Raw genomic sequence first — 13,666 nt, 5'->3', positions numbered from 1 at the left:
CCGACATCTCACGGGTCCAATGTTTATTTTCAAAGTATGTTAATAACTGAATTCTTTCATTCCATTCTTCTTTCTTAAATTACCCACCTTATCCCCCTTCAGAGCGGTACAGTTGCAAACCAGACAGCGTTGTCACCTCACAGCAAGGCGCTCACCGGTTTGATTCTCGGCCGGGGTGCCTTCTATGTGGCGTCTGCATGTCCTCTCTTTGTGGGTTTCTTCTGAGTGCTCCGGTTTCCTCCCACATTCCAGAGACTTGCAATAGGTAGTCTGAACACTAAATTGGCATAGTTGTAAGTGTGTGGGAGTGTGGTGTGCCTGAACTACTGTGGTAGGGCTAGCCACCCGGCACTGTACAATTTGGCTCTAGATGATTGTCACGTCACCGTTGAAGTGACACCCCGACCCCATGTACAAAAATAAGAAGGTGGGTGGATGGTTCCATTTTAGAGTTGCAGGATATATGTTTCTAAAATATACCTCATTACAATGAACGTTTCTCATTCAGAGCCTTAAAACGTCCATGTTCCCCGCAGGTGAAATGTTCCGACACCATTCAGTGGTATTCATTTTTTTTCAGCTGTTATCTATGGGTAAATAATACTGGATCATATAAAACATTCTTTTCATGAATTAAGAATAAAGTAGCATATTTTAACAATGTTGAGAGTTTCTTAGATGAAATTGTAAATAACTTGCCAGTAAATGCTCGACATTTTTATCATTTGTTCCACATTATGAGAGACAGTTTTCCACATTCTAGAAATGGATGGTTGAGAGCTATTGGGGAAGAGAAAAAGTCGGCAGGGCTTCAAGTCTTCCATAGAAGTAGACAGTATTTAATATTATTGGAGTATGCAGATAATCTAAGCCATATCATTTTTAGTACGAAATATCACAAATAAATTGATTCTACTGAACTTTAAGGGGACTGTTTTAATGTCCACAGTGCAGGGAAACCACCCACACCCCCTACAAATATATATCTTTGACTGAATCAAATCAGCAGATCAGCCATCCACTGCCCCTTTTTCCCATTTTTGCTCACGGGATTGGGATGAACTTAAACAGTGACAATCATCTAGGACCAAGGTTCACACCACTGTGTGTCTCAGTTGTGTTATTATTAAAATAGTGTGATAGCTCCACTGGACTTGTATCATACCTCTGATCAACCATTATTTGCAAGTTGTATTTTTCATTAATACTATTTCTAGGCAAGCTTCAGGGAATACAATACTGCTAGCTGCAAGCAAAGTTAAATAAAATGTGTTGGGGAGCTCTTAAAGCCATCCAATATTAGGGACTCCTACAGCCAACCAGGTATCAGATCCCAAAGGCAAGATATCTTAGCAAACAAAAGTCCAAATCCCAAAGGGCTCACATTTAACTGCATGAGCTTTCTGCAGCCCCTGGGAGGACAAACCCATGTATTAAGTCAATCAGTGCCAGGGCAAAATATTCTGAAAGTGGGAATGACTCAAGTCAGGTACTTCAAGTACTGGGTACAAGAACGTTAAACATAAGCCACTGTTTAATAAGTAGGGAGAGCAGATTCTACAAAATTGGTGTTATATACTGGCATCTTCAACATGATACCTCTCAACTGTCCCTAATTTTCAGGGACGTCCCTGATTTTGACTCAAATTTTTGCTCTGTCCCTCTGAATCCCTCCTAAAACTACTGACTTTGGGCAGAAAGCTGGTGAATTACACTTAATGAATAATGACAATAATTAAGAGTTATACACTTCTTTTACTTCAGAAAAGGTGCATTAATTCATATGCTCTGATTCTCTCAATGTTTCAACTTAATAGCACTAATATTTTAAAAGTGTCCCTGATTGTCCCTGATTTTTTCTTGACTTTTCCCTGATTCTGTTCAAATTTGTCCCTGATTGGTTGAGAGGTCTGAAGGAATTGCAGCTTGCTTCCACACTATATAATGCTTAGTGACAAAATCTGCAAAGAGGAGTCCCAATGTATTGCTACTGCCACCATTTTGGAGGTGCTGAATTTGAAACAATTATGGACTACCCACATATGGAAGCTTTCCAAATCTTTAACCAGATATTTAACAGCATAGACACAGTTCTTGAGGGAATGAGGGGTATTGTTGTGTGTTACCAGTGTGATAATACTTTAATCCTCTTCAATGTATAACATCTCCCAAAGGTAGCACGGATTTAGCAAATAGAAGAGGAGGACCAAGTGAGGAACTTTGCAGCACACCACAATCAATAAATAGGAATTAGAGGGATTCACCTCAGATATCACTCTTTGAGTATGTCTAAATAAGTAGGCAACAAATCAATTCAGAAAAGTGCTGAAAATACCATAATAATGCTCGAAACAGTCAAGTAAGGTAGAATAGTCCAACAGTATCAAATATTAATGACATATCAAAGGACCAAAATCACAAAATAAAATCATTTAAGACTCTAGTAAGAACCAACTCAGTTCTATGTCTCATTGCACCATACTACAAAATGCTAGATTCTCAGCCTACTTACAGTCCTAATATTACTACAGGAAATGAAATGTTACCTGTAAGTTAAGATAACATTGCTAGCTGCTCGTCCAACTTGTCTAACTGTAATGAATTTTATGAATTGTGTCTCTTATTTAAGAATGTGTTATGTACTGTCTTACCTGTTGCTCTCATAATTACTGTGTGTGTACAATATGCTGTCATTTAATTTCACAATGTTAGTCTGCCTGTAATGAACGTCACATATAATGCCTTAAAATGTTAAAAATGTATGTAATTGGAGCTTTTCTCCCTGGGCCTCTGCTAAAAATGGACCTGTATCAATGTAAAGTAAATAAAATAAATGTCTAAATTGACAGTCAGACTGGAAAGAATTTTGGGTGTTATTATCTCTAAAGAGAGAGAAACTCCACTTAAAGCTACATTAGTTTCCCTGAAGCTATTCTAATGAAGGGGAAGCTAAAATACTGAATTATTACTGTTCAACTTGAGTGACTCCATCAAGCCTTTTTGAGAACAGGAGTAAGCAAGGCCTCCTTCAAATGGAAAAGAAAACATTTTCCTTATGAGAGTTGATAACAATCTGGTACAAAACTTGACTCAATGTCTCTGAGTAGCCAAGACTAGGCTGGTTGGGCAAACATTCAGTGTGCAAGCAGCAGTGCACATGGTGCAGAAACAGACACAAAATCATTGTCATCATGAATAACAAACTCAGACCATACAACACGCAGGGTTGACTCCAATGGAAAATTAACACCACCTTGACTAACAATTTGTGAAACTAAGTGCCCTATATGGCCAAGTGTGGTAGCATAATGCATGGTAGCCAATACACATTCTTTAGATAAGGCTTTCCAGGTGGAGAGACAGTCTGCACTGCACAGCCTTCTCATCACACAGAAAAGTAAGGCCAGTCAGTATGAGGTTGCAGAACTCTCCCAGGACCAATACTTAAATTCTTGTAAGAGTCCTACGCTTAATAAACTGCAGAATGTGAATTCCTAAGCAAACATATTCTTGAGTAGGTGAGAACAATGCCAGTTATGCTCCAACCTTCATTTTGACTTCCTCAGTTCTTCAAGCTCAAGGTCAATGCATGGCTGATGATGGACCTGGTAGACAGGACATACATAGCTTTGGTCCATAATGTCTAGTGCAGATGGAAGAGCTTGATTATAAACTTCATTAAGACCATCTAGACAACAAGTACTGCAATACTGGAAATGGGCAATCAAAACTGGAGTAAAAAGCTCAGGGGAGACTGAACCAATTGTCCTGCACATAGCCAACATCTAGTAGTTTGGCCCAGGGTTGCTCAATTAAGAAATGAATGGCCACGTAGTGGGACAGTGTAATAGGTTTCACCTCTATGTTACCATTTATAACATCAAGCTGAAAGACCAAGTCCAGGATTTGGGTGGCAGAGATATCAACCTGAGCATATCCGAATCCTTCATAATGCAAATGAATTATTTTACAAAAGAGAGATACATACATACATTAACCCTACCTAGCTACTCATAAAGGAGGGTGGGGAATGAAGAGGTGAACCCCACTACAAATGACATGAATGGAAAATTCAGTACGCAGATAAAGTTGTAAGGGCAGGTAACCTGAGGATTGTAAGCTATGCTATTTGTTTCAGGTATAGTATAATAACACTCTGAAATTTTAGGACAGTATAGTGTAAATAAATGTAAAGAACAAAATTGCACTATATTTGTTTTATTACAGGATTGCCAATACAGTATCACATCACGGCAAAGTAAATAAATATGTAGTAAATAAACTGCAGCAGAAATGCTGCTGATGTAATACATTATAACACTAAGGGAGCTTTGATTTTTTGTTGAGTAGAAACTGGGGCATGTGCATGTTTGTGTGTATGTCTGTATGTGTGTTTGTGTGTTTGGGGGGGTGCACCTATTTGTGTACATTAGCAAACACATCCATGTATATGTACACTACTCGCTACACTGCTGTCGTTGTGAGTACTCACTTGCAAATATGAAAATGAACTCTGGAAAAAATGGTCTAAAGTGCTGAATTAATACACACATGCACACACACACACCCTTAGGCCACTTCATGCTGATGGACACATTTGGTATCTGAATGTGAAGTTGTTTCCCCTTTTTGGAAAGAAATTTATAATTTCATTCAAGATCTATGGCCAGATAATAATATTTAGTAATACTTAGTAATATTTATGATCAGACAGTAATATGTCTAAATCTTTAGTTCTATTTAATGCTCTGATTTCTGAGATAATTTCAAAAACCAAAGTGCCTCTTCCTTTTGCCTATTCTTGCTACAACCAGAAAATTAATTACTAAAAATTGAAAAAGTAAAGTTATCCCCTCTAGTGCTGAATTTATTAGTATGGCAAAATTTGTTTGCAGCAGTGAATTTCATACTATAAAGATGAAAACTTCTAATATTACACATTCATATAAATCTTGGCTTAAACTTAAAGACATGCTTGAAAAATATTAATTGTTGTTGACATGTATAATGATGTATTCATCAGCTGTGGAACTATGTAAATAGTTTTGTTTTATAACTGAAAAACAAAATCCACTTCATTGAGCGTGTCCCACTTTCTGAGAAGTGGCACAATCATGGAGGATGTTCACATAAATAAGGAGGCGTGCTGGACGATGAGCGGTGTTACATTCTTCCTACAAAACTTCAGAATGTGCTATTAGAATGACAACAAAACCTTGATAGTTAAGTGTTTGATTACTTCCAATTATTTCATAAGTTCAGTTATTTATAGTCCATGTAGGTTGCTATTCTGAAACGCAAACAAATAAAAAGGATTATTTATATTTAACTTGCTTTAAGTAATTAAAGCTTGGTACAGATTGCAGTGTCACCCACAAACAAGTGGTGAACTACTCAGCATACCTCAAGTGGGAGGCTGTTTTATTTGTGTCATAGAAGGTGAAAAGTAATTAAAAAATGAAAGATCGGTGAGAACATACCCCTGTTGTCTTACTACTTCTGGCTTACAAATAGGAAGTAAGTATTTGTAGGTATAAACCTGGCTTTGTTAACTAGAAGTGGTCACTCATTATGTAAACTAAAGGAATCAAACAAGTGTAACTAAAATTCAGATTAGTTATAACTAAAACATAAGTATAGTGCATCATCTCAGAACAAATACCCTGACAGAGCCTAACTTCTAAGAGGTAAGGTTAAACTGATTTACTTCCTGTTTTTTTTTTCCTGTGGTCTCTGATACACTCTGATAATCAATCCACACCACTTTGCTCAGATAAAATATGTCACTATAACAAACTTGATCTACATAATATACTACATTGCATTTCTCTCCTGAAGTGTTATTTTATTATTTAATTCCTAACCCATGGTAACACTGTGCAAAAGCCCTACATGGACTGGGGCATGTGCATGTTTGTGTGTATGTCTGTATGTGTGTTTGTGTGTTTGGAGGGTGCACCTATTTGTGTACATTAGCAATCACACTCATGTATATGTACACTACTCGCTACACTGCTGTCGTTGTGAGTACTCACTTGCAAATATGAAAATGAACTCTGGAAAAAATGGTCTAAAGTGCTGAATTAATACACACACACACACACACACACACACACCTTTAGGCCGCCATTGTCTCTATCGACACACCTTTGAAGAATTCTACTCACAGCCACAGCAAAATGGAATGCAGTGTCCACTAAATCCACAGGAGCATGCAGAGATGCTATTAAGTATAGCTTTCTTTACCACAATGAATGCTGGACTCTAGTCTGAATGCAAACAACCCTGAAAAAGAGGTTATATGTGAGTTAAAAGCAGTCACAACAATAAAAATAGAAAAGAACTTGGAAAGAGTAATATTAGATGCCCTAAATGCAAAAAAGGCAAGTGACAAATCAGCAAGCAAATCCAGAAGATTATTGAGATGAGTATGAAAAAGCATTAATTAATCACTCTTTAAAGATAAGTAATACCACCCTATCTACAGTATGTAAGTAACTCTGTGGAACTTGTCTTTATGTGAATGCACAGAAGAAGCAATTCACAGAAGTACAACATAAATGCTGTAGAATCTTCCCTTGAAAGTATACTAATGAATACTAGAATACAGAATACTAGAACACCATAATGAAGAAAGGCAGTAGAGGGAAATGTGGCGGAAACTATGAACTGCTGCAAATCTACAGAGTCCCAATAGAGCCTTTCAAAAAAAAAGGAAGACGTGGGGGTGGATAAAAGAGAAATATTTGAATGTGAGAAAAGACACATCTTCAAGAAGCAAAGTGAATGACTAAAGTGAGTACTCATAAAGAACTGATGACTAAGACAACCTTTTCTAGCAACATACAGTGTCAGAAATGGCTTTCATAAACACATTGACAAACATAAGGCAATACTTATGAGAGGGTGGAACCTTTTTTTTACTCGCAGTAGGTGGAATGATATGTGATTAATATTGATTCACCATAATGCTGATCTTGTAAAACTACCTTTTGAGCCGTACTTGTAAAAAAATGGCTATATAGAAATGGAGACACTTAGGTGGAGAATTCATAGAGATTACTGAAAAGTGTACACCTTGTACATTGCAGTAACCCTTCTAATTTCAAAGACAGCACTTACACGGTGCTCTAACACAAAGAAGTGCAGCACTGCATAGGGATGTTTCCATGACTGCACTGTATAGTAATGACACAGTCCAGGGAAGAGCCATATGTTAACTAACCATGTTTTCTCTCTCTCTCTCTCTCTCTCTCTCTCTCAGAATCACCTCCAGGAAGGCATCTTTGTATTTGTTTTATTTTTAAACATGAAATATCTTTACTGACATGGTCATTCATACATTTATATAAATAAAAACAAACTATACTGATAAATTTTCAAATGCAACTATTCCACATCCCTTATAAAGTTTTGTACAGTCATTGTCAATCAAACATTACATAGCTCATTCAATTCCTGCCTTCCCTTAAACCTCATTCCTCCTCCAAAACATTATTTTGTATGTATTGCTCCCACAATTCCTATTTTTCTATGTAATTTGCTCCTACCTTTTCCTAAAGACCCACTTCCAGATATTTATCTATGTTACTATATTCACTACTTCAAGTATGGTTGGTTTAGACTCTGATTTCCATTTTCTAGTAATTGCTTTTTTGGCAGCCTCCATAATTAAACTCAGTAAGGCCTTACTATCTCTAAGCAATTCCAATTCTGTTATCACAGCTCAAAAATCATTTCCTTAGTTACACCAATCTGTTTTGTACAGTCATTGTCAGTCAAACATTACATAGCTCATTCAATTCCTGCCTTCCCTTAAACCTCATTCCTCCTCCAAAACATTATTTTGTATGTATTACTCCCACAATTCCTATTTTTCTATGTAATTTGCTCCTACCTTTTCCTAAAGACCCACTTCCAGATCTTTATCTCTGTTACTATATTCACTACTTCTAGTATGGTTGGTTTAGACTCCATTTCCATTTTCTAGTAATTGCTTTTTTTGGCAGCCTCCATAATTAAACTCAGTATGGCCTTACTAGCTCTAGGCAATTCCAATCCTGTTATCACAGCTCAAAAATAATTTCCTTAGTTACACCAATCTACTCATCCAGTATTTCTGATAGAGTAGTCTGAAGGAAGGTTTTTAAAATCTGCTACTCATTACACTCCCCAAAAAATATGTTCCTAATTATCTTTTTCTTTCCCATTACACATCCTACATCTGCAATCTACCTTAGGAAAAATGCTTTGAAGTTTGTTTGGGGTATAAAAATACATATGCAAAAACTTTCAAGCAAAGATCCCAAATCCAATCTAGACTTTGTTGCATATTTGAGAGACATACATATATATCCTACCATTATTTCTTTGTGAATTGCTTATCCATTCTCTCTTCCCAAGCCTTTCTAACCTCATCTGATTGATTCCTATAGTTATCACACAATATTTTATATGCCCTACTAAATATCCCTTTTTTAATGGTAGCTTTTGTTATAGATTCTACTAAAAACTTTACAAGTGCTGTTTTTTCACTTAAAATCCACCTAATACCTTCCTCTTTACATATACTTTGATATCAATCCTTGATAGATAAGACCATCCCTAGTCTTCAGTCCAGCTAAATCCTTGGCCTTTTCCCATTCTATTACCTTTCCCTCATTAAACATTTGCTCCCAAAACATTGGTTCCTTGGACAGTTTTCTCCAGTAAATTCCAGCCCTTTCTTGCATATTCTATGTACCCCTAATAACAGTCCTCCCTATCTGCAGAATCTCCTTTCTACATTCTTGTGTTTGCTTATTAAGAAGGCATTTATGTGTTTAGCAATTCATGAAATCACTCACATGTACCGATCAGCATAGATGGCCCTAACATGTTGCAGTAGTGAACACAGCCGAAAGGCATGTAAACAAGTACGGGGACTGGGGTAGGGGAACCACTAGACACCAGGATCTGGCTTGCAACCTGGGAGGGCAGACAACTCAGGGACAGGTATAGGGACTGCTGTGTGTGTGTGTGTGTGTGTGTGTGTGTGTGTGTGTGTGTGTGTGTGTGTGTGTGTGTGTGTGTGTGTGTATCTGTGTGTGGGAGAATGACTGGGGGATCTGCCTGCATAATGCAGCTGCAGCAGCTGCAACAATGTTTTTTTTTTTGAATCAGATGTGTTAGTTACATTTATATTCCCTGGACTATTGTCCATGAATGCAAATTCATTTTGTTTCTTATTTTAAAATAGTCCTTATGTTAACTGTATGACAAAGTATTTTAGGTCTATATTAGATAATCAAACTTTCAAAAGTTCAACTGTCATATGATTGGCACCATATGATCGAACTTTTAAAAGTTCGAAAATCTAATTAAAAAAAATAAACTACACAAATAACCTACCTGAAGGTTTTAAGCAGGGGGCAAGCCCTCCTGCACCCCCCACACCCCCGCTCTTTAAATATACCAACTCCAAGATAGCACTACAGTGCAGAAAAGTGAAGAAAAGGGAAAGCTTCCCATTCCATGCTGTACGGAGATCTCCATTACAATGTTTGAACTTTCAAAAATTCGATCATATGACAGTCGAATTTTTGAAAGTTCGATCATCTAATATAGACCCAAGTATTTCAAGAATTATCCATGGTGCAGCGGTAGCATTGTTGCCTTACAGCAAGAGGTTTTCCCGTTCGATTCTCGGCTTAAGTTGGGAGTGCTTTCTGTGTGGAGTCTGCATGTCCTCCCCGTGGTCAAGTTGGTGTTCGAAAGACATGCGTTGAATGGGCGTGCCTTTGTTGAAGGTTGGGCGTCAGGCTGGCAACTTGACACCATGAAAACCAACTGCCAATCATTAGCGGACTGGAGTTCCGCTGTGGCAACCCCTAACCGGGAAAAGCCGAAAGACAAACAACAATCCTCAAGATATGTGCAGAATACAAGACAATAACACTCTTTATAATTTTGGATGATGATATTAAACATGCAAATTAGAAACTACTTTATAGAAATATGTACTCTTTGAAGGCTTTGCCGAGGCGCTAAGTCATATTAAACCTTTGTACTTTTGCTGGCTGTTGTTTTGTGGACTGACATTTCATTTCTTTGTAGTTGCTGTTAATAGAAATATGACTTGCTACAAGAATGATTATCCAACCCATAATGTTTGATAGAGATGGAAACTCCTTGCCAGATGGCAGTTTCACAAATGTTATTGCAGGTACTGTTTTACATGTGTTATGCAGATACATAATTTAAAATTGCATATGTAGCAGCTGCTAATTGGCCATAAAAAAAAGATTTACAGTGGCTTTTACAGTGAATACAATTTTACAGCAATTTTAAAGGGACTATTTGCCGAAAGACATCCCATCCCACCTCTTCTTTGGCAAATTAAATAAACACTTGAACTCTCTTCTTTGTGACAAATACAATTTGAATATTTGCCAGATATGAGTGCATGTGCATTCCAAAGTATTCAGCTTAACTTTTTTGCAGTTAGAAATATGGAGCCCAATTCCTCCAGTTTTGTGCCCATCCCTTACTCTACACATCTACTTGAATTTTTTTCTACATCAGGCTTTAATCTCCTTTATTATATATCATCCACACATAGACTTGTCACTAATGTTTTACAATTGTGTCTTATTAACTTAAAGTTATTTTGTCTCTACTGATCTTTTATCAGTCCTCTTCATGATATCCTTATATCCATCTCCTCATTGGTAGAAACATCAGTAACATTTACAACACTTATAAGCTGTCAATTATCTCTGCAGTGCTAATTAAATACCAAACAGATGTCTAAGAAATCTAAAAATCCCTAATGGTGGATTAAGTGTAGATAATTTGAAGCTTGTTACATCTGACTTGTATTTCAGTGGCTTGCTACTAGTACAGAAACAAACTGGTTTACAAATCTTGAGATGAGTTATTCAGATGTAATCAGTTGGGTAATGCCCTCTCTTCTTCTTCTTTCGGCTTTTCCCGGTTAGGGGTTGCCACAGTGAATCACCTGTCTGCTCATGATTGGCAGTGGAGTTTTACAGTGTTGAGTTGCCAGCGTGGCACCCAACCTTCCACAGAAGGCACACACACGCACTCACACCTAAGGCCAATTTAGAGTGTCCAATCCACCTACTGCATGTCTTTGGGATGCGGGAGGAAACCGGAGCACCCGGAGGAAATCCACGCGACCACAGGGAGGACATGCAGACTCCACACAGAAGGCACCCCAGCCGAGGATCAAACCAGAGAACCTCTTGCTGTGAGGTGACAATGCTAACCACTTCACCACTGTGGCCACCCTAATGCCCTCTCTAAATCACTATATTTGAGTTTGACAGATCAATATAAATACAAGTCCTGTTTTATCTAACCACAGCAGTCATATTATTCACTTATTCTGTTGGCTCTTCCTGCTTCTTAATGATACTGGCTGTATCACAAAAGTAAAATGTCAGTAGCTATTCTGCTTAAAAACAGGGCATCCTGGGCAAATCAGAACAATCAGGAGCCTTGAAACACACCAGAACATTTCCTTTCTCTTATAATGACAACAGTCTCAGTTTTATATCAGTCCATGTTATACTACTCCCTGTGTAAATTTTCAAAACATACTTATCAAAAAGAGTAGGGTAAGTTCTCCATACCCTGGCCAAATTTTCTCTAGTCAATATGAATACCACCTCAGTTCTCCCATGAAAAGAAGCCATTGGCCTAGTGGTGCTAACCCGGTCAACTAACTATAAATAAAAATAAATAAAACGCTGACTTTCAACATCTGGGATGTATGATGAATGTTGTTTTATAACCATAGATTACCTTAGCATTTCTTCTGTAGTGAAGCTAGGTATGAGTTTTAGTTAAGAGCTGTTTCAAGATGTTGTTAAATTTCTTATGAATTATTACAATTTTTCTCGTCTATTGAGGTATCATGTTTTTAGTTACTGAGTATTTTTCTAGGCAGCTTGTCTTGTATGCATCAATTCACTAAAATGTTCTTGTTTGTTTCAATGTCAGTTACTGTCTACCATTCATAGATTTACTTTAGGTTTTCTCATTACATAATAAAGTTCTTTTTTGATCTTGGGGAGACCTGATATATAACAGAATATCATTTCCATGTCAACTCACATTAATTATTATTAATATATCACAAAAAAGTGCTTCAATAAGTATTCTGAAAAGATCAAGGGTGCTGGTTTCTGATTACCTAATACAGTTTTTCAAACAATTTCCTAAAATTACATGCAAGTAATGTAAAGCACTTTATTTAAAACTGTACCAAACACATCAGTTGAGCTGAATGAAAATGGCTCAGTGAATCATTCAAAGACATAATTTAACCTACCAGATAATCTTTTATGGATACTGTGATGCCCCTGCACTGGCCCAGTAATCAAGGAGCCTCAATCCTCACCACTAACACTATTGAGGGACGTGCACATTGGGAGGATGACAAGTACGCACACAGTAAAGTACAATTACACTTAAGAGCACACAGAGATCACAGTCAGTCTGGGGCTGGTTTCTCCCTCTATCTCCAGATCCCCAATAAGACTCCCCACTGGCACAGCTATATGGTCCAGATCTCAGCCGAGTGGTCAAGCCAAAACCTCCAGCACCCTCTCTGTCCAACCAGTGCTTCGTGCCCCTGCCAAATAGCTGACACACACACACACACTTCGAGATATGATTTATATACAAACACACAGATACTCCTGGGGAAGGCAGGCACAAGTTCACTAGCTATGCCCCCTTCTTCCCACACTATAAGGTAGAAATCACTGCCACCAACCACTACTTATCAGCTACTATAAGGCCCTTACCAAAGGTCGACTAATTCTACTGTTTAATGTTACTATTATCCAAATGGCAAGTGTGACCAGAACTTTTAAGGCTATTCAAGTGTGGTCTGTACAGTATCACGAAATACATATGCTAGTAGTCTAAGAGCTTAAATATTTCTAACAAACCAGCCACAATTAAAATGGCTAAATACATTTATTAATAAATAATAAAAGCACAAGACAATACTTAATAAATCAGCACAGTGACAACAGAGTTCAGAATCACAGGAAATACTTTAAAACAACATTGCGGGATAGTCTCACATAAGTACAGAAAACATCTAAACCAATATTGCTATATTCCTATCTATCTCTAAGAGAAATACTATGATTTAAGTCTTACTTACAGAGCAACACACAGGCAGAAGTGCCGGGAGAATGTTTCTAAGTCCAGAGACAAATACAAAATGCACTGACTCACTGTCTGAGATAGTTCTTAAATTACTATTAAACATTTCTGCTGTGTTATCGCAGATTACATCATTCTTGTCACTTCTGCCCTTAGTTCCCAGGCTAACAGGAACCAACAGAATTTAACATATCTCTGTCAAAAATACTTCTCTCTCAGATGTACAGCTACTAGGAAGTCACAGAGCAATGCAAAAACACTTTACATTTGAAACCTAGTAATTCTCTCTGTCTCAAGACAATAGAAAGAAACTCTAGCTGTAGACATTCTGTCTCCTACCTGAAACTGAGAGACACCACAGTCATAAACAATTTCAACTTATTTTCTTAGAGTTTTGCAAGTTAACTCTGTATGTTCCAGCTTCTTACTATCAAAACATACATTTGTATAGGCAAATAGTTCATATACTGTTCTTTTCCAA

General features: G+C 37.4%; 1 protein-coding gene across 1 annotated transcript in view; it reads right to left on the bottom strand.

Annotated features, from left to right (window-relative positions):
* Nucleotides 1–13,666, bottom strand: part of LOC122799768 (protocadherin beta-15-like) — a 142,291-nt gene that overhangs the window by 59,697 nt on the left and 68,928 nt on the right. The window lies entirely within an intron of this gene.

The sequence above is a fragment of the Protopterus annectens genome, chromosome 4.part0, assembly GCF_019279795.1.
Source record: "Protopterus annectens isolate FY-2018-M chromosome 4.part0, PAN1.0, whole genome shotgun sequence".
Lineage (NCBI taxonomy): Eukaryota > Metazoa > Chordata > Ceratodontiformes > Protopteridae > Protopterus > Protopterus annectens.
The sequence above is the reverse complement of the archived record's forward strand: the minus strand, read 5'-3'. Positions and strand labels throughout refer to the sequence as shown.